Below are 22,036 nucleotides of genomic sequence, written 5' to 3' on the forward strand. Positions count from 1 at the left end.
CGAGTAAACGAAACAGAGAGCGAAATAAAGAAAGGTCTCGTATTTTTCCGTTTCTGCATTTATCTATGGTGGGTTGCTTCTTTGTTCACCGATTTGCCAATTTCCATGTTATACGCAAAGGATCAGGCCACAAAGTCTTGGTTGGACCTTTGATACGCATATCCTTAAGGCGTATCGCCTGCACGGCGATAGGACGACGATAAACGGGCGTATCACGGGCACAGGATACGATGAAGCGTATTTTTCCGCTTTAATGCAATTGCAAACAAAGGATTGAGTAACCGAAGGAGCAAGGAGCAGCCCATTTCCCTACTACTACCGTAGCGTTTGCACCAGGCGACGAAGCATCCCCGAAGAATGCATCAGTCGGTCTCTCGAACGAGCGCTCGCGTTATCTCGTAAGGTGGACCATGAGGGGGTTGGGGGTTGCGCGAGGAAGCGAACGTCGGAGAGGGGAACGTAGTGAGGGCGCCGGGGTTGGGGTGGCGGACTAGGAAGGTGGAAGGGTGGCCAGAGGGCACAGGGGGCGCAGTGCGAGCGCAACACGATGCTATAAGGGCGGGTACGCGACGTAGTCTCCGCAGTGAGCGTCGCGACGCCTCCGCGGAGAGTGTTGCATGGATTGCACGATCGGTGGTCGCCGGTGCACGAGGCGTCCCGCTCTCGTCGCGAATTACGCCGACGGTGTGCAGTGTCGGAGGGGTTGTTTCGCTTCTATCGAGCCACCGGCCACCACGACGGGAAGAAGGGCGGCGGGTCGGTGTCCCGCACCATAGAGGCTGCAGCTGCGTTTCGATCCGCCCGGAAGAGCTCTCCGGATGACCCAGAACGGACCCCGCGCCGGGTGCAACCAGGTTGGTTTTTACGGGATTCTGCGAGACACAGAAAGATAAAGAGAGAGAGAAAGAGAAAGGCACGGGAAGCGCAGGAACGAGGCGTTTGTATAACGAGCGAGCGACATTGCGTTCTACGCGTGAGCTATGAGTTTCTACCCTTTGCAAAATAGTATATGTAGTTAGTCAGGAAATCTCTCGCGCTAGTATGTTGAATGTTCGCCGGCGCGAATACAAGTGGAGTTTGCGTTCCGTTTAGATTTAGAAATGATAATGGGAACTGCGAGATACGCAAAGCGGAACAGACGTAAGATGTGTTACATAATGATAAAAATATTTAAGTTGCGCACTTTCTCATTCTTAAAAAATATGAAAAAAGGTTCTTCGTTTAGACCTGATCGGTTAACCATGTAGAGCAATCATTATTCCGTCTTATTTCATCTTGATCTTAACGCGGTTTACGAAATCTCGATAATGGATTAAAGCTGATAAAGAAGTAATCATTAAAATTGTTATAATCTATTTATATAACGGACTAATAATTATAACAGTGGCACATCAGGGAAATGGTCTCCGTGTGTGCACACGGTGATTATGACTTGAAGATTGCGATTATTCACTATGTATTGAATATGAATGGATGTATGAGAATGAATGCCAGATTTACACGAGTGAAATATTCAATATAATTCTGATATATTCATTATAATTCCGATAACACATAACCGATAGCAACTGGCTGAGATAACTACCGAGTTAAATGTTGTGTATGCTTGCCCAACAAATGAAAATGCCCAATGAAAATTCACAAGGTTCTGTTTATCATAAACGTATGTAACTGAACGAATAAATTAGACTCCCCTTCACTCGATATTTACTTGGTACGAATGCTTTTACTTGGTGAATAAATTGACTCGCGGATGGTTAACAAAAGTCGGATATCCGAGAGCGTTCTCGACAAGCGATCATACAATAGATCCTTTTTGCTTCTATTCTTACAGATATGACATCTTTCCGTATTTCTTTTGTGATTTTAATCATGATGCTGTGACGCAGCAATGCCTACCGCTAAACAAACGCAGCGAAGAATGTATCACTAGTTAAATACCAAATTAATTAAATATATTGAGCCACGTTGTATGTACGTGTGTGTGTGCATTAGATTGTGATTTTTATGTCTTTCACGTTATTTATTATATATGTTTTCTGTACAAAATGTCTATATTTTAAATGCAGAGTATTAATTTAGTTCTTCATGTACGATTAAACATTCATTATGAATTACTTAATGGTTTTATCTGACACTGCATGACTAATATTTAGATGAGGAGTATAAGTAAATTGTTTTTAATAAATTTTTCATTGTACGATTGAATATTTTACCATATATTCTGAAATAAAAATACTTTCATGTCTTAATCATGAAAATTTTCATTGAGTCTTCTTCATGTAGCTGATATAAATGGAATCTCAATGACATAAAATAACGATTTTATATTATTCTCATGTATTTAATAATTTGTATTAATTCATGTGTTTCGTAAGAGTACTAAAAATATGTGATATAAGTACGATTCATTATTAATATCTACCATTACTGTAATTTTTCCGGAAAACTTTCTTGGTAAGCTATAGAGTCCACTTAAAAATTAATTACTTAACGCCCAAGTTTATCTGCAGCGCTAAATGGTGGCGGTTAGTTCGTCCTAATGCGCTTCGTTTATAAACCCCCATCGAAAGTAGTCTGAGATCGATCAGCTCTGCCTCGACTCATCGGTTTTCCTTCTGTCGTTTCTTTCTCGTCCTAGGAAAGCGTCCCCTTATTCCGGACGTCCGATAACAATGACTCGACGTTTGTTAAGAGCCACGTGCAGCAATCTCACGTGCAAGAAAAATGGTACTGCTCGTCCGAAAACGGAGTTCACGTCCGCAACCGGCACATGGAAAATTGAAACGATCGTCACCGAATTATCACTCCAACGATCGACGATACCAGGTGAATGGTGAACGTGACCTGATGGTTTTTGCGGGAAAAGCGCAGACGAATGGGATAAATGAGGACGAGTGCGATTATTTTTCTAAGATAAAATTCGAATGATGATAAATATTGAAATGTGTACACAGCTTTATCGGAATCCGCAATGTAAATTATAATTGATTAATTGAATATCTTGATGTATTTTTGGAGGAATATCTCGATGTATTTCTATAATATTTATGCGTTTTTGTATATAGAAAATTTGTTTCTTTCTATTGAAGTGACCTTTTAAAAAAATCTATCTATGGTATCAAATTTATCTATAAAGTACATTACGCAGTTATAAATATTATACAGTTATGCACACATAACTGTAATAATTGTAATGTACAATTTCTTAATTTTAAATAAAATTGAATTTGATAAAAGAGCAGATAAAATATCAATATAAATTCTTTGTATTAAATTGAGAAATACATGCTTGTCAGAAAATAAATCATAAAATTATTTAAGAAATAACCAGAATTGTTTAAATCTCAATTAATCGTTATGGAAAAAAATACAAACTGGAAATTCAATATTTTTGCATAATCTTCTTGACATCATTTCTTTCGAGATTATAATACGAGCAACTTTAGTTATATCGGGTCGGTGAATGCCCCGAAACCATCTACGTCACGACGGGTCAGATTATGCAAAATTTCAATCGATTAGCCCGTTCTCCGCGTGTCTCGTGAATACTGTCGCTCCATGATTCGCAAGTCGACGAAGATTACAACCTGTAATTTGCCTTACGTCCATTACTGCTAATAGTCGTAGTAACGCAATGTTGTAACCGTAATGAAATGCACAGCATGACTCAAAGTTTCGAAAGCGCAAACCATTGTCGTTTTTCAATTAACCGATTTTCGCGCAATCCTTTGATATCGTAGAGTCGACAAAGTAGAATGTGCGACTGTCGGAGTTGGCCATGCTGCGCGTTTAATACAGCCGTAACGTTCAACTTCGTAGTGCACATGCGAAAATAAAGGCCGATTTCACGCGTAGGAGCGCGTGCTGCGGATTGCATTTCCGTGCACGGAATCATTACAAAATCGGCGCTGCGCGAATGTGAGTGGAAATAGTTATTTGCTGTTCGATTGCCGAATGATCGCCCGACTAGGCTTTTGACCCAATTCCCGACGGTCGTTACTGATTCAGGATTATCCGATGTATAGATAGTCTCGTTAATGGCGGCCTATTAAACGTGGCACCGTTCCGTTTACGAAACGAAAAGCGGTACCGCACAAAACGAACGCAAACAGTTCCAGTAAGACAAAGTTGCCCACACCTCATTTAAAAATCTCATCGCACAATAGAATCTTTTCTAGTTAAAATGTAGAGAAACTCATGCAATATTAAAGGATGTAGGAGCTTTCTCTTTATAAAAGTAATTAAACATAAAGATAAAAAATACTATATAAAAAGCTATTAAAATGGAGATATATTTTATTAAATGTGTAATAGTCTTCATACGCATAAAGTAAATGTAGAAAGGTAACATTTTAATCAAAAGTTTTGATGACTTACCATTGAAAAATGTGATTGCTTTTAATTAAAACAGTAGGCAAATATAAAGTTTATTTCTGTGTTTAATGATATAAAAATTTTTGTATTCATTGAAAAGATCTTGTCAAAATTTCCACTGAGTCATGATTCTCTCTTGCTCTCAATATATTGTTCTCATTATCTAATTACTATTCAGTTTCACAGTAGGAAGCCAATTAGTCAAGTTAGATAACTACGGACATTCGACAATCTCAAAGTTCGAGGGTGATGTAAAGGTTCGTCACCTCGATTTCAACAATTTACTTCGTCCATTGACTTGTTCTCTTGACAAAATTAGACAAAATTAGTTGAATTATTATGTCAAAATATCCTACAGTGAATTTCTTTTCATACATCCAAATTCAATTAATTTGACAATTATTTCAATTTTCATGATACCAGAGTTATCATGTTGTTACAAAACAGCTTTTATAATAACTATCTTATTACTTTCTCTGAAAAACTTTTAAATTAAAAATAAAAATTTGTCTTTAAAAGCATTTATCAATTGGAAGTGTAAGTTTTTAAGAGATATCTTTTCGATTATCGTTTTTCTGCATGACTTTTCGATGTCGACGAAAATTTCTCGAGAGAGGAAGTTGAACGGGGTAGAACTGAGATATGAGATTGAGGAAGTGAGTGCGGGGTGTGAAAAAGCGATATGAGCGGGCGTGAGCTTATATATCGAGAGAAGATAGAGATAATGATGAAGGTTGGAAGCGAGTGGTTGGGAGAAGTGAGAAAGCGTGCTCAATACGTGTTTCCTTTATCGCGTTTTACCGCCAAGTCGTGAGCTGAACAAAGCACATCTGACATTTTGAAGCACAGAGATCGATCTGCGATATCTTTTCGTATGATAGTTTTATTTTATTGTCAATGCATACACATGTACACAGATATGGTACATGTCTACATATCATGGTCTACATATCATGGTACATTTTTTAAAAGTTTTTAACGATTTTTTAAAGTTTTTCTCCTTTTTATTATTAATGTAAAATTATACTCTTTTTTTCAACTTAACTTGGAATTTTTGTTATATTATTTTGCATCATGCTTTGTCGCGACACTTCGGTCCAACCTTCATTACCGTTTTACGGTAAAATGTTACTTTCCGCGGCGTTAATTTCCGCGCACAAACATCTCTCGCGCATCGCCAAAATAAACTCGCATTGTAACGCTCGAACGTAAAGTCAACCGACTGTGATAAAATTTTAATCACGAAATCACGGGGTTGCCGTTGCGGCGCTGTGAATTCCTGTGAATCCTCCCTTCGTTAAACTCGTCAAACAGTCTTGCCGGGGAATACTTTATCAAGGGCTCGGCTTCTCAACACACACACCGACTGTGGACGAGAAGAGAGCCTCTCACATCGGCAATGACGAGGGGAAATAAAATCGCGTGTAGATGGACAAATCAAGAAAAAAGAGAACCGAGAGATCGAACGAGAAAGAAGGGTCATCGGAAAAGGCGATGAATCTCATCGCTCGCCGGCGTCTGATCGTAAATAAAAATGAATCGTCGTCGACGTGTTGGAAGCAATAGATCAAAAGGTAGCCGCGATCGAGCGACGAGGAAAATAAAAGAGAATTATTGAGAAACGAAATAAATCAATACTTCCATCCCTTGCCTCTATCCTGCAGGACACTTGGCGACACGGTAAAGGGCGAGCGTGTGGTAATGACGAATGTCACGTCGGCATTAGAGTGACTGCATTCCGTGGTTCAAAATGATAAGGGAAACACGTGTTGAGCACGCTCCTCACCCTCTCAGGGTACCTATCTCTTGATTTCCTTCCCTCTCTCTCTCTCTCTCTCTCTCTCTCTTTCTCTTTCTCTCTTATCTCTTATCTCATCGCCGTGCTTATTTGTCACCGATATATTATCACGCCACATCATTTTCATCTTTCTTCATGGGATGCAATTAAACTGATATTTCTCAACAACTGTTACGGAAATAGTTTTGTCAAACACGCACTACTAAACAAAAATTATTTAATACGATGTTGTACTGAATAGCTTACGAGTAGCAGAAATGGTGAAAAGTTTGACACTCTTTCGACGATGGACTTGCTTTTAGCACGAATTTAATTTGGGGCAAAATTAATGAGGAAATACTAGGGATTAATGGAAATATAACAAGCAGAAATGTAACGTTAAACTTTTCCGGAGAAGTTTAAATTTGAGGAAAATAACTGAAGCGCTGTCCAGAACATCCACGAGTTTTTACCCGGATTTGAGAGCTCGTTACAGTTACGCATTCATTTGTATCTTTGATAATTGAGATATAATAAACTTAAGCACATAATCTTGTACTTTATTTTTGTGGTTTTGTAAACGTGATATTTTCAAAGTTGCCATAGGAAACAGTCAATAGAGAATCATCGATATCGCAACATTTGGAGAATAATTCCGCGATTTACCGAGCGGTCTTGCAATTTCATCCGCAAACGACAAGCGCTAAATTTACATACAATTCTCGTTAGTATCGATGATAGATTCTCACCAATCCTGATAACAATGCGAATAATCGCGCAACTTCGATCTGAAATATATCGTCTAATTTTCAGACGATTCGCTCTCCCGAATACTCTTAAGGATGCAAGTGCAACCGATGAAGAAGAGAATAACGAAGCTTTTTTAAAACCATATTCGTGGTTGGCGAATATGATTTTTCTCGCGAAAAATGTTTTTAAAAATTCGATCGTTCAAATTTCATTAATCCTTCTCAGGTAATATTTATTTATGTACTCCCCAGCATGCGATGCGAATATATTAATCTTTATTCACGGCACGCATTCGAATTAACAAACTTTGCTTGCATATTTCAGACCCGCAAATAACAAAGGTTCGTATTATTTACAACGAGGAAAATGGCAATTCATATGTGCAGCTCAATTCAACGAGAAAATATTCACATCGCAGTGTACATAAACAATGAAAACATGAGAACAGACCGAAATATGAAAAGTCCCTAGTCATTACAAATCAGATTTTTAACGGAATTGGAAGAGAATGATATATCGAAAAGATTGTCACAATATCACTTATTTAATACAATGCAATACAATATTAAAACAAATCGCCGGAAAACACGCGTCGTGACTGTTCTCGTTCAATTCTGTTTTGTATGCTGAGTTTACTTTATTATTTTCGTCAAACATTAGGTAGTTTTGTGCGAGCAGTCGCATCAGCACATTTCTGACACTTGGCATAAAGAACGAAAACTTTCCAAAGAAAGCGCGTGCAGAGGAACGAAAAGGGATGTCCTTACGGATGATCGCATCAAAGAGAAAGACTATATCAAAGGCCAGACACATTCAATTTTTCATCTCGATAGACTTGCACTAGTATATTGTCTCCCAAAGGGTCTACCGTACTCGGCAATAGGTGTACAAAATTTGAGCAATACATAACAATAACAAGGAAATAACTACACAATATTGGGAAATAAGTGGCAATATTGGGCAAAAAAGCAATAGTAGGCAATAGACAGAAATAAAAAATAATAGTGTATAATAAAGCAGCAATAGAGGAAATAAACAGGAAATAAATAAGCAATACAACAGAAATAGCTAAACAAGCACGAGCCGGCGCGCAAATATCCTCACTATCATTTCTGTGCTTACTACAGTTCGCAACTGTGCTTAATAATTTCTTGATAAATTGAGTTCAAATAAGTGAGTTGAGTTCAGTTCTAGTAAGAGTTTGGTGTTCTCTCTTGTCAAAATGGGTAAATAATCAGATATTATTTTAATATTTAATATTTAACCATATTTTACTTATATAATATAACTGTCACAGTAAAAAAGGTGATCTCCATGAATGTATACATAAAACTTGATTCCTACAAAAGATTCAGGATTCTACGACACATTCTGTCGCGACTGGCACATTTCTGCAGTTATTACCTTTGTTTCCTATATTGCCCAAATATTGCTTTTATTACCGTTATTAATTAAGTATTACCGTTACATTGCCGTTATTGCCAAATATTGTGCATATATTTCCTTATTTCTGAAGCTATTGCTTTCTATTTTCAAGAAAAAGGGAGTTAGAAGAGTATGAAAATTTGCATTTTAAATATGAAAGAATCAAAATTTAAAAATTTATTAGTCCTTAGAATGGAGAAAACACAAAATAACATAAAATAAAATATTATAATAACATATATAATAACATAACATATTTTATGTTATTATATATGTATGTTATTATAATATTTTATTTTATGTTATTTTGTGTTTGCTCCATTCTAAGGACTAATAAATTTTTTAATTTTGATTCTTTCATATTTAAAATGCAAATTTTCATACTTTTCTAACTCTCTTTTTCTTGAAAATAGAAAGCAATAGCTTCAGAAATAAGGAAATATATGCACAATATTTGGCAATAACGGCAATGTAACGGTAATACTTAATTAATAATGGTAATAAAAGCAATGTTTGGGCAATATAGGAAACAAAGGTAATAACTGCAGAAATGCGGAACTTATTACTGTTTTCGGCAATAGGTGTACACTTTTTTGAAGTGTGGTAGACCCCCTGTTGTCTCCGTATATTTCTCCGTCGGAATATTTATATAAAATTTCCGCAATAATATTAATTGATTTAAATGAGATATAAAATACACCAAACTCATATATTTAAATTCTGTTAAATTAATTTATTATTTGATTAATTTCTCTCGCGTGATTTAAGAGGTATGTAAATATTATAGATTCGTATTTCCATTTAAAACATTCATCTAAATATATGCCTGTATCGCGGGAAAGTATTATATTTGTAGCAATATTTCATTGATTAAGGGGTTTATTGCTTGTGAGTTGTTGCACATCGCTCGGAGCGGAGAGACGCGGACGCGAACGTAACGAGTCATATCGTTTTACGACTTTATCCTTTCCCGTGCTCACCGATGTCAATTTCGCTTCTGCACGTGCCCAAAGTAACCCGAGTTGTCACGTATCCAATAATTTCTCGAGGCTTTCGAAACATACGGTCCATCGCTCGAAACTTCTGTCCCTCCTGTAAATCACATTAAGCCCGGCAAGTCCGCCGAGTACGTGTAACTGGACGATATATCAAGCCATAACTGAGCGAGACCCGACAATCTCTCTCGTTCTCTCTTCCTTTTCCCCTACCCCCGGATGTCTTTAATTTTGCATCGGAATTTTTCGCAATGAAAAGATCGATTGTCTATAACTAAATGAACTCGCGCTTCGGCGACTACAATGGAAACGAGCATAAATCCTGAATTCCGTAAAATTCGAAGCGCAGCCAGGTTCGCTATAAATTTGAGATTGAATTAAATTTGCTGATAATAATAGATTAAAAAGTTTGCGACGGAACTTGCTCTCTGTTTTTATAAGTCATGTAGTAAATATTACATCTTTATTCGAACGTCGAAATTTTAAATTAGAGTTACTCACTCTTTTGGTACACTATAATAATTCTTGCACGTTTCGTTAATGCGTTTAATTCAATTTCATCAAGTTTTTAATATCCAATGCTGTAACCTGATATTTCAGCCAAAAATATTTCCACCTTTCGCTGCCAATGCCATTTAAATTACCGTTCCAAATACGATTCAATACAACATCTTCTATTTCGCCTCTATTTTTGTGCTGTGTCTGAGATCGAACGCTCGATAGCACCCCGATAAATTACTGAGGGAGATAGCATCGGGGGCTGTTTTATTTATTCATCCGAGCGACTCTGCAGCTCTACCTTCGAGACGCGCAGCTCGGAGCAGGTCGACCAATGAGGGTATAACCGCTTTAGCAATGTTACTTTGAAGGTATTAAATATGCTTTTTAATAAATTAGTTAATAAATTACTAATATTAAAAAATAAGATTTTTCTCATAATTTTGCCAGAACGTTGCTAGACCATATTTTGCACACCAATTAAACGAATTTTACATGTCAGGAAGAAAATTAATTATTCCGCGAATATTAAATCAGTATCAGATCGTTATGTAAATATTTTAATAATGATCGCTTGAATAACGACGCTTGTTACTCTTATTTTAGTCTGCAATCGTCTTTATAAATAAATATACGACATTTTAATACATTCTCATGTGAGAAAACTATATTGAACGTTTAAAAAATAAAAAAAACATTAGTATTAATAGAATGTTATATGTTGGTACACGTTTCGCGTTTATAATTATCCGCATCGTACGGTCTCTTTGAATATGACATGTTCAAACATTCATAGAAGCTTGGTACATCACCTAGTAATCAGCACAAATCATATCTGTCATTTAATGCCTCAACCATTTAATGCCACCATTGCTAGCGGCGTCAGCGTCGATTTCCAGCGGATTCAGGCCTGCGACGTTTATCTGTCTGAAATTTCGAGGGGAGAATTCGCGGCTCGAATCCTGTGTGACATCTCTGCTGGAAATAAATGGGAACCTTAAGCATCGCATCGACGCAAGACGGCGGCGCGAGAGCTCTCTCTCTCCCTCACTCGCTGAAGCTATCGGTATTCTAATTACTCGCAGCGCGAAAATAGCAAGGAGCTTGGAGCGCGTAATTACACCGGAGGACGCCGCCTTATTAAGCTATCTCATTTTCTTCGGCGAGCAGCAGGCCGGTCGATGGCATCGTCGCGCGGCCGTATTTCTTCCTCGAGTTTTATCCGATAAAGAACGCCGCGATCTACGAGCCGAGGAGCATGCAGAGGACCTCGAGACGGAAGATCGGACGATGTTGAGTGCGAGGGGTTGGAAGCTCAATGGTCAACGTCGACGATTACCGCACGGGAGTGAAAAAAGAAAAAAAGAAAGAAACGCCGTCATCCTTTCCAGGTTTATTTAACTTCCCGAAGGGGTCTACCGAGCATAAACTCGAAACTTTGCCTGCCTTCGAGACGCGCCTCTAAGTATAAGTTTGAAAGAACGGCGCGGTTCGAAGTTTGGACCCTGACGACGTTAATAACAACGCAGCCGCCTTTGTTTCTTCGTTTAGTCAGTCGCGAGGACCGCCGCGAATCTGGAATTAATCGCCGAGAGTTCGCGAGGACATTGCCCTCTGCCATTACACATTCACCTCTGGGAAATTAGGTTTCGTCTAGACAATTCGTGCTTGTTATATTCAATATTTATCGAGTTAAGCCACGTATATCTGCCAAACCGACAAAAATAATTAATGCAGCACCAAAAACGTTAGCTCCTGCAAAGAATTGCAGATTCATGCAACCGCTAAGATCTTATTATAAATCTTAATATATTATTGTCAGTGTCGGATCAGTACTGGCAATTAAGTACGGCATGGCGTTACACTCCTGTGTCGAATCTGTACTGGCACAATACTATGGCGGCCAGTTACTGCCACGATGGCAAACGGTACAGTCCCAATATTAGACCGTTTTGAAATTTCTACGTGGGGAGATACATAATAAAAAAGGTGATCTGCATTCTACGGCTTTTTATATCTTACGATGTAAAAAACAACTGCAAGCAGTTAATTTTTCTTCTACAATGACATCTAATATGTATCGTGTTGTGCACGGGTTTTTACACTTGCCGGGTTCTTCCAGGTCATGGAGAGTAATTTTCGTGTGTGTGCCAACCCAGACGGCAATGCTTCACGCGACACATTCACGCACCGATACTATCGCGAACGACTGCGCGCAGAGCAACTCCGCGCAGAGTTCGTCACACGAACCATTCCGCGAAACTTGTTCTGCACGGTTGTCGCCGTTCGCCCACACTTAGCAACTTTTCCACGGCGGCCCGGTCCGTATCTAAATCACTTCCCGCTAACGATAATCTCGGCCTTAGAGGGCATAAGCTTAATCGTGCCGCGCTAATTCCCGCTCGAAACTCTCCAGACTGCAATAGTCGTAACATTCGCATGAGAGCCCGCGTATGAGAACGTGCCAAGAACCTCACCATTTTGAGGGCTCGTTTTCGCTCCCTCTCTGCCTCCCTCTCTCTTGTCTTTCTTCCCTTTCTCTCTCTGCCAGTCTGCTTAGGGTAGCTTTTATCGTGAACTTACGTAACGCGAACGCGGTGCTTAAGGTCATGCACGATCTGTGAAACCAAAGTCCTAACGCGACGGTTACCTGTATCCTTCGACCATTGCATTGAGCTAATTAGCGTGGTCTAATGCAGAGCCGACAAGGCGATTTCGGTCAGTATATATCCCCGTTTAATTCTAATGACCGGGTCCCTGCTAATCTCCCGAAATTAATCACCGCTGATGTAAGCCAGAAACGCCCCGCGGACCGCGCACGACGTAATTTCCGTCGGCCGGGCTTCATTCTCCTCGTTTCTATCCGCCGCTGGGATTTTCAATAGATACCGCACTCGGGAACGTTTTGAAATCGCTCTCTGTGTCGCTCTGTTATCTCATAAATAGCATTTCTTTCCAAACGCCACTTGTTTCTTTGAGAACCTTACATTTTGTATTGATATTGCATGCTTTTCCTCAGACTCGATAACATTTATTTAACATTTTTGATAATTATATTTTATTCTGCGCTGCTGAAATTAATTTGAATGATGCCAAAGGTAGATAAACTACATTCCTGTAATTTTGTGCTATGAAGGGAAAGATTTGTAAAGCTTCATCTGGATACGTGTATAATATGTAACGATGATTCATCAAACAGCTATTGTAATCGATAAAATTTTGGCTCATTAGCACGTGCATAAAAACGATGTACAATTCCTACCATATTTCTATTCTTGTAACTCTCAAGGAAACTTTCCCTGAGGAACGGCTAGAGATATTGGAAAAAACAATGAAACCGCGTTTGTGGGAACGATATATTCGTACGTGACCGCTGTGAGAAGGAGCTCGCTTTCCCTCAGACGTATAATAACGCAATTACCAGCGGATTCGAGATTAAGCGGGAAAGAGTTACGGAAAAGAAGGAGCCGGCATCCAGCCGTCCGGCGCGTATACGCGGGCCAACGGGATGAAGCGGATGGAATTCGAGAAACGGAATCCAGGATAATTCTCACTTAATCCTCGGACACAGCCCTTGTGACGAGCCATTCGTTACGTCCCGCAACGGCGACGAGTATTTTCATCGTGGTATCGCCGCCTGCGCGCAGATAATCCCATCTCCGATATTGCTTCCATCTTTAATGCACTCGAAATCCATCCACTTCGAGACACGCTACGATCGTCGAGCAGGATCGAATCGCGACCGTCGATCGCAGTTTGGGAAACTTGCCGAACGATCGGACCACCTTCGTTCCTCGTTCACCGAACTATCTGAATTTTATCGCGGCGGAAGTACGTCCCAGATTATTTATTTATTGCGCTGTCACTGGCACGCTTTTGGTACTCATGTGATTTCGTGGATGCAAAAATCAGCGGAGTGTTCTTTCTCTTCCTTTTTTGCTCATAATATTTATCTTTCTTTTCCTCCATCAAGCGAATTAAAAATAAGTTTATTCGTATTAATTATAATTAATTAAAATCTTATTTATTAATAGGATCAAGCTTGATAATCGGGTTATTTCAAAAATTCTGCACACGTTTTAATGCTGGTTACCATAAGAAATTTTATGAAACTCAATTCGCGAGTCTCGCAGTAGGTGAATACAAAGGAGCCAAGAAACTGTAGAACGTTTAATTAAAGTATTTAATGGAATATTTGATGATTTATTCTCTATAAAATGGCAGTCTATAAGTTGCTATTAACCATTTGCAATTCTTCCACAGATATCAGACGCAGAAACTGAAGAAAGTGTAAGACGCGCAGTATCGCTTGGTCATTGCGGAATTATCTTTGGTCATAAAAGGAGTCTGGTGGATAAACCGTGAAAGTGCCAATACCTCGCAAATAAAAGTACGTCAGCCATACGCGACGTTATACAGAAAAGGATGGGTTAGCGCGCGTCGAACGGTAAAATCGGAACAAAATTGAACGAGCATCTTCTTGGAAGAATATGAGGTCGTGTGAGTGCCTACTCGGTCGAGGAGAATCAATTTCCCTTCCGGTCATCGGGTCGCGGTGAAATGACCAAGTTGCCGAGATTAATCGTGTCTTCATGAGAGCGCCGATCTCCCGTTAGTCGCTTGATGAGCGAACAACAAATGACCCAGCTCGATCCATGAACAGGCGCAAGAAACACGCCAGCGTGAGAAGGCAAGGCATATCCGGCGAAATTCTCTTCGGGTCAATCCAGAAGACGAGGACGGAGACGAGCAGATAGACCGATCCAGCTAATTTCGAACTCTTCGCATCAGTTTTCCTGAAAGATCATTTAACAGATTAGCCTTACTCGACAAGAGCAGCGGGCACGTTGCTAAGATAACATTCCCCGTAACATTCCATAAAATTTCAACGTGCGAAAAATTTCGTCGCGGTGCCAAAAGCCCGGATTAAGGTGACAGGGCATAAGTTGCGAGTACGAAGTCCGGGGAAACGGTGAGATCCGGAGAGGTAGCATCAGCTAACCCCTCGGCGACTTTCTCTATTTGACCGGCGATTCTCGTCACTCTTGCTCTCTCTCCCTCGGATTCTCATTCGAGCGTCGCCACTTTGCCATTCCGCGTCCCCACCACGTCGCGAGCATAAAAATATAACGACTTGGGACGCGTTACGTTCGCGGCTTACGGGGTGAGGGTGCGAACAGAACCCCGCGATAGCGAGGGGATCGTCCGGTATAATCTCGTAAAACCCGCGGGAGAGTCCACGCGAGAAACCGACGAAGACGACAACGACGACGACGTTTGGAATTGCAACCCCAATAGCCAGGAAAGTGCGGTGCCATCGTCTCTCTCGATACAGATAAAGCGATCTCGGAGCATCGCGAAGGTGATTGCAATTTACACATTAAAACAGGACGGTGAGGTGTCCGGAATTCAAGCCGATCGAGAATTAGATTCATAAGAGGGCAATAACAATGAGTCATACTTTTTTATGTAACTCCTCGATTCTGGCGTTCAAAGTGCGCGCGACGTGAAAGTGATAAAACGCAGTGCGGTGAACCATAAAGTTTTCCCGGCAAGTTCCTAAGGGACCTCTAGGCACGCTGACCGACGTGTTCAGCACGTGGGAATTCAATCGCGAAATGGACCGTACGATATTTGAATACCCGCGTAGATTGTAGCGCCGGTGAATTCAGTGAATACCAGGCCTCGAAGTGGGCATCGTGATCGGAGAGTCTATTTCCGGACACCACCGATATCTCGTCTGATGTCCGTTCGCGCATCGTTCGGAACACGGACGGCTTGCAAGTAGCTGGAGGGTTTCAGAATCTCTTTTTTGCAAAGGGCGAATTAACGCGTGTAACTTGTTTCGAAAACGCGGACAAAAGACGAGGACAATCCCCAGGATGGATCATGTACATGTGAAGTCGAGGTCGGCCTCGAAGAGCAATCCGACGAAGATGGGCTGCGAGAAAGCGTCGAGGCGCCTTAGGACGATCCTCGTGAAGGCGTCCCGTCTTGGTGTCTCCACGACGGAGGTCGCCAGGTTACCAGCGGCCAAGAAGCTTATTCCGCAAAGGGATCACGGTTGGAAATTGGCGGTGTTTCTCCTGCTTATGTTCGGAGGTGGAGTTATCGTCGCCTTAGTCTGCACCGCCAGAAAAGGATGCTCAAAACTGGAAGATATCGTAAGTTGAAATTATATCTTTATTATGCATTATACTTGAATCTTGAAAAAACGTATTTTTAAATAGCGTAGGATATGACGAAATAATAAGATATATAAATTAGGTGTTTGCAGTGGTTATAAAAGCTAATTTAAGTTAATTTCAAATGACTCTTCCAAATTTAATTAATTTTTATATACCTTTATTATATATATGTGTATGTGCGTATGACCATTGCAAATTTTGATCAATAAGCAAGATCGTATATTTAAACGAAAGCTTAAAATATGAATGATTGCGACATTGAAAACTTAAACAGATGAATTACTGTGAATTCACTTCGACGACCGCGCATACGTGACTTTCTAAAGAATTTCATGAACCTAAGAGAGAAGTGGATGTGAAGTATACGTCGTATGTAACATGCGGTTGACTTGAGTAAAAGTCGCACGTCGTACACATTTTCCAATGAAAGGGACGAGGGTGAAGTTCCCCGTGTACTACGAGAAACTATTTCCGTCAGAAAGAATTTGATGTCACGCTCTGGTCGGACAGGAACTGTCAGATCTTCGCTGGAAAAATATATTTCATCGAAATTCGTCTAAATTCCAGACCACCTGTAGCATAAATTTCTCTGCTAGAAATATATTCTCTCTCTCTCTCTCTCTCTCTCACTGTTTTATTTTAAAAAAGAATCCAAATAAAGAGGATGTGTGATAATAGAAAGTTGTAACTCAAATTTCAGTATCACATTTTATATGATATTATTTATATAATATACTCGAATTTTATTAAATATTTACCGCTACATTGTGTTATCGTAATAATCCGATTTCAAAAAACATTTTTATAATCTTTTAATATTTTATTTTACAGGATGTATTTTTAAAAGTAATAATATATATTATGTCAAAAAATATATAAATAACTATGTAAAATTTTTAAGTGTTTTAGAATCATTTGTCATTCAAAATAAAAGAAAAGTTACGTGACAGTTTTTCCGCAATTACAAATGTAAAATTTTATCACAAAAGTTGGTACAATGTAATCGATGAAAAACTTCTCTCGCTAGATTCTTCGCTTCTCGTATTCTGCCATTGTCACTTATGCGAAATTCTCGACCGCGGGCCATTTCTCTCTGGGCGCACCGTAACCGATTCCTCGCATACCTCGTTCAATCTCGCGAAACAAACCCTCTTAGAGCGGAGTGTACGAACTACGCGTTATGCACGCGTGAGAGCTATCAAGCAGATGCGCGTCCGATGAAACGGGAGAGAGAGATAGAGATTGTATACGGCGATGGCAAGGCAGTGGGATCGCGTTAACGATGTTTCGCGCGCCAAGCGAGGATGGTCGGACGCGCTGAAATTACAGATCAAGGGGTTTCTAAACAATTACGCTGTCGACGGGAGGTCAAGCCTGGAGTAGCGTGACGTTAGAGGCTACGGCTCGCAGGAGCTTGCGGCCTGCGGCTGGTTGCGGGCGAGGGTCGAGACTAACAGGAAGTGCTCTCTCACGGGTGGCCAATGGGTGGTGGTGGGTTACAACGTCGACCGATGGTGGAGGAGCGCGGGTTCCTCTTCTCTGATATTCCCCCGGGAACCAGCGCACCGCTCCATTGTGCCCCGGGCAAAGCGGCATAGACGCGCATAGGATTGGCGGATACTCGCCTACACCCCCTACTGCCATTACCTCGAACGCAGCAACCGCAACGCGGAAAGTTCGCCTTTGAATCGCTACCGGGATTGACAGCGATTTTAACTGACGGCCGAGCCGCGATTATCGCCCGCCGGCTGATTGGTGGTCAGAAGCATCCCTCGAGTCCTCGCTGCGCAGGCACTGCTTTACGCTGAGAGGGTGAGAGAGTGAAAGAGAAGCGCAGAGCGCAGAGGTTCTTGAGTATTGCTTGGTGGATATTGAGTGGGACAGCCTGGAGGGTCATTGCTGATGGGTTCGTTGGAAAATCACAGATGTTCTTTGATCCCACTAACGGTAATCAATTGCTGGCGTTTTGCTTATGCAATGCTTGTTAATGCGAATAGCTTGATGCCTCAAAGGGTAGTGTTGTGCTAAGTGCAGAATATGATATATCCGATGAAACATAGAAGCGTATTACCAACAGCGTATTTGCTTACCAGTTCATAAGCTGTTTGTAGATCTGTTGTAAGCAAAGGATATTCACTGATAACAGCAAACATTCTTGTTTTATATAAAGTAATTAATTAGAAACAGAACAGTCTTCAAATGAAATATATCAAAAACATTAAAGATTTTTTAAATCTTATTACTGACGGAAAAATTTTAAAAACTTATAGTAAATGTTTTTTATTCTTCATCTATCGCCGAATATTTTATTCGTTTTTGATATTACAGTTTTTCAAGCAATAAAACTCTCTCTCTCTCTCACTCACTCTCTCAGTTACTTTTATTTATATTATTTAAGTAGCAAGAAAGAAACTCAATATTCAATGTCATAATGTTAGCGTAGTTCTTCGATGTTCCTTTATTGGCTAGCTCGTTACATGGGTTGTTCTACTGACGATGGATCGACTCACGAAGGGTGAGAGCACGGATTCTCTTTGATCGTCGCCGTGGTTGGTAGTTGCTTGCGCCGTTGCTTATGTAAAGCTAGTTAACACCTTACCTAACCAGAACCGGGTACCGTCGATTACACGAGAACAACTACGGCAACGGCTAAAAGGAATACTTCATGCGAATAACATCAACGAATTCAAAGCATGAAAATTGTAAAATATGAAGTTAGAAAGAAAACTGTTCCTTTAAACAAGAATCTTAGTTTAATAATATTAAACGATTCAACAACATACATTCTCCAGATATTTTTGAGTGATAAAATATATCTTGCACAATTTTTGAATTTTATGTTTTTTTTCTCACTCAATTTTTCTCATTATATTAACAAAATTGAAATATGTTGCAGTTGAGCATTTTTAACTATAATATTTTATATTTTTCTATTTTTCAAGATACAAACGAAACAAAGAACGATGCAAACAGGGACAAAGCAAGTACAGGGACAGAAGCGACGTTCAAAATTCTTGTTTTCTTTATAGTCAGCTGCCAGATTCACATCGGTTCACGTCGAAAAAGGCGAGTGACGTAGAGTGCATCACGTCGCTGTTTATCCTAGGCAGCAAGCCACGCCGTGTAAAATCTACAGCAACGCCGTCAAATCCCATTACGAAGCCGACTGCGAATTTCGCTGTCGCCGTTACATTCTATTTACCTAGCCGAGACACGTAAACCTACGATTATCTTCTAAACACGGCGCGTTCCTATCGTGGTCGCTTGTGGTCGCCTCAAAGCGCGTATCGGACATTCATGGGTCCTCCCGAGCGTAACCCGAGTCTGGTTGTACGCAATATGCGAGCAAGAGCGAATACACGAAGACGCATCGCATCGAACGTGCGTAGCGGCCACCTGCAATGAAGATACGCACGCACGGAGATCGAGACGGTTGCCAGTCGATCCACGGCAATTTCGAATTTCATTTACGTTCTTAATGCCGAGGCAACTAAAAAAATCGTCCAGACGGGAATTCCTTGCTTCCGAATGAGGCCGAATCTGATAGAACGCGCGAGACCGACAGGAATAATATTTACCCAGCGGGACGAGATTGACTACCGCCACTGAATACAGAGCATTTTTACGAGTGAAATTCGCGAATTCTGCTAGAGTCGCGCGGGTAAACGATAGCACTATAGGATTACGTCGATGGGATACGCAATGTTTATTCAATGGAATCAGTTCGGTTGTCGGTTTTCGATATACAAAGTTCCTTTATGACAAATCTCTCTCCGCAAGCACAAATCGAAAGTACACGCGGAAAGTACATGTGCGGAAAGAGTATTATTCTCATAGATCAACATCAGTACTGATTCTCTCTCGTTTTTTGAATCATGCTTGCAAAGAGATAACCCCGTATTAATTCCAGTAATGACTCAACTCATGCTGAATTAGATAATCCTGATTGTCGGAACTTAAGGACAATATAAGTCAATTTAATATCGGGGGATGATTTTCTTTCGCGGAGACTACTCTTCCAAACTCGCGGCCAATCATCGATCCAACAACGAAGCTACTCGGCTCAACGCTCGCAACATCCATTCGAGGGACGTTTCGCAGGTACGTTGTTGCGAGCACGAATCGGACATTCATGGTTTCATCCATTCTTCATCGCCAGCGGGGGTGGCGGCGGCAAGTGCATATTCGTCCAGAACGATGTGTGCGAACACGCATCGGCGCACGTGTGCAACGACTATTGTGCATCGGTGAGCGGGACACGTTGGCGACACGAGACAGTTGCTATCTACGTCGACGTGCCACGCACGCGAACCGACTGGAGACCTCTATTCGCGGACAGGTTCACGCAGGCCAGCATAATTCCGGGATAACCTGGACAGCTGCGTGTGATGCCCGTCAACCGTATCAGGGATAGGGTGCCCGTCGGGCACGTCGCATCCCTCGTCCGCCGGCTTGCAATTAATTAATGCATTAATTTATCAGCTCTCGTTCCGCGCTCGGTACGAGGACCCGAGTCCTCGGCGCCAGAACCGCGCCCGGTGCGCTTCGCAGAGCGTGTTGCGATGGTAAACAGGATGTAAACCGAACGCTGATCGATATTGACTCATGTCATCAAGGTCCTGTTTGTCGCGCTTGTTTGCTCTCCTGCGATATCCCGCTGATATGTGTGCGATCTCTAATTTTTGAAAAGAAACTCGATCATCCGCGCCTCTTCGTGATTTGCAAGATACAACATGTAGCACGAGCGTTATCAGTTTCTTCGTGTGCTTTTGAATTAAGGTGTGACCCAGTTTGCGTCGCAGTCACGTAATGTCTCTTGCTACGTTTCAAGTGTTTGCACAGCGCGTGAATCAGCAAACGACAGAAGGATCATTATTTTTGATTGTTGAGACGTGGACGAGATCAATTGACGTAGCGATGTCTTTCGACTTCGTAGGAAAAATGAATACAAATGGGATCACCTTCGAATGCCGATCCGATTACCCGCACAAGAAACGAACGAGTGTCACCGACCATTAGCGGGACCTCGAATTTCAAATCTCGTTTCCGTGATTACCGTGGCGGAAACGAAGCGAAGGAGAAGAAGAGAAAGAGAAACTAACGGGAAAGCTCGGCTCTGCGGCAGCTGGTGGGCGTTTTAGATCAGATCCCTTCCCAGAAAGTCGGCTTTCGAATGTCAATTTCGGCCGCTGATGCTGAATCTCCGACATTTACGGCTACGTGCCGTCCTGACTTACATCGATAGCCACCGTGAATTTCACAGATTTTTCCATTTGAGCATTCTCCGCGAGATTATCTGATAGTCGGCTGCATGAAAATGGTTTTATTCGTTGAAAGATGTTTCTTCTTTATCATTTTTTTATCTTGATTTGTCGGAATTTTGTCAGTGATCTGTAACATTTTATGGCACTCGAGTAAAGCAAATATAAACATTTGCATCGTATATCATCGTTTTTTTGCGTTTTATCGCAATTTATCGCAATGTAACTAAAATGTAACTATAATATATTTTATAGAAGCTTTGATTCATACTTTTATGCATAAATGCATATATTAATATAGATGTAATAATTTATGCATTAATTTGTGATCTTGACATTCCGTGCCTTGAAATTTCACAACTGTTCTCACAGGATCATTGCACGATCATTTCCAGAAATAAATTCTTATATAAATTCCCTGTTATTCCACCGTAAGATTGCAAATTTTGCGTTCGTGTTAGCTAAACTGGACAAGCGACCATGAAACACCGGTGGCCAATGTACTTCGAAAACGTCGTTCGTTCGATATAAAATAGGGGAGAGTAGTGGGAGTGAAAAATGGAGGGTGGACGGAACGAGAAGCTGGAGAGAGTCGTGGTGAGAGATCCGAAGGGTTGGCGGATAGATAGGCGCCGAAGCGTAACTCGATATAGCTGCCAGCAAGCTGCCGGTATCGCGTCCCTCCTTTCCGCCTTCCGTTTCCTCCTGTATCCCATCCCGTGTGCCATCTCCGCCGACCCGTCAACCCTCTCGCTCGCTCGCGTC

The 22,036-nt window shown here is 40.9% G+C and overlaps 1 long non-coding RNA gene across 1 annotated transcript; it reads left to right on the forward strand.

Moving 5' to 3' along the window:
- Positions 1–559: 559 nt before the first annotated feature.
- Positions 560–15,202, forward strand: LOC105282088. The gene is made up of 2 exons (XR_003406775.1): positions 560–854; positions 14,086–15,202. It is a non-coding gene; the product is annotated as an uncharacterized LOC105282088 (long non-coding RNA).
- The last annotated feature ends 6,834 nt before the right edge of the window (positions 15,203–22,036 follow it).

Source organism: Ooceraea biroi, chromosome 7 (genome assembly GCF_003672135.1).
Source record: "Ooceraea biroi isolate clonal line C1 chromosome 7, Obir_v5.4, whole genome shotgun sequence".
Taxonomy (NCBI): Eukaryota; Metazoa; Arthropoda; class Insecta; order Hymenoptera; family Formicidae; genus Ooceraea; species Ooceraea biroi.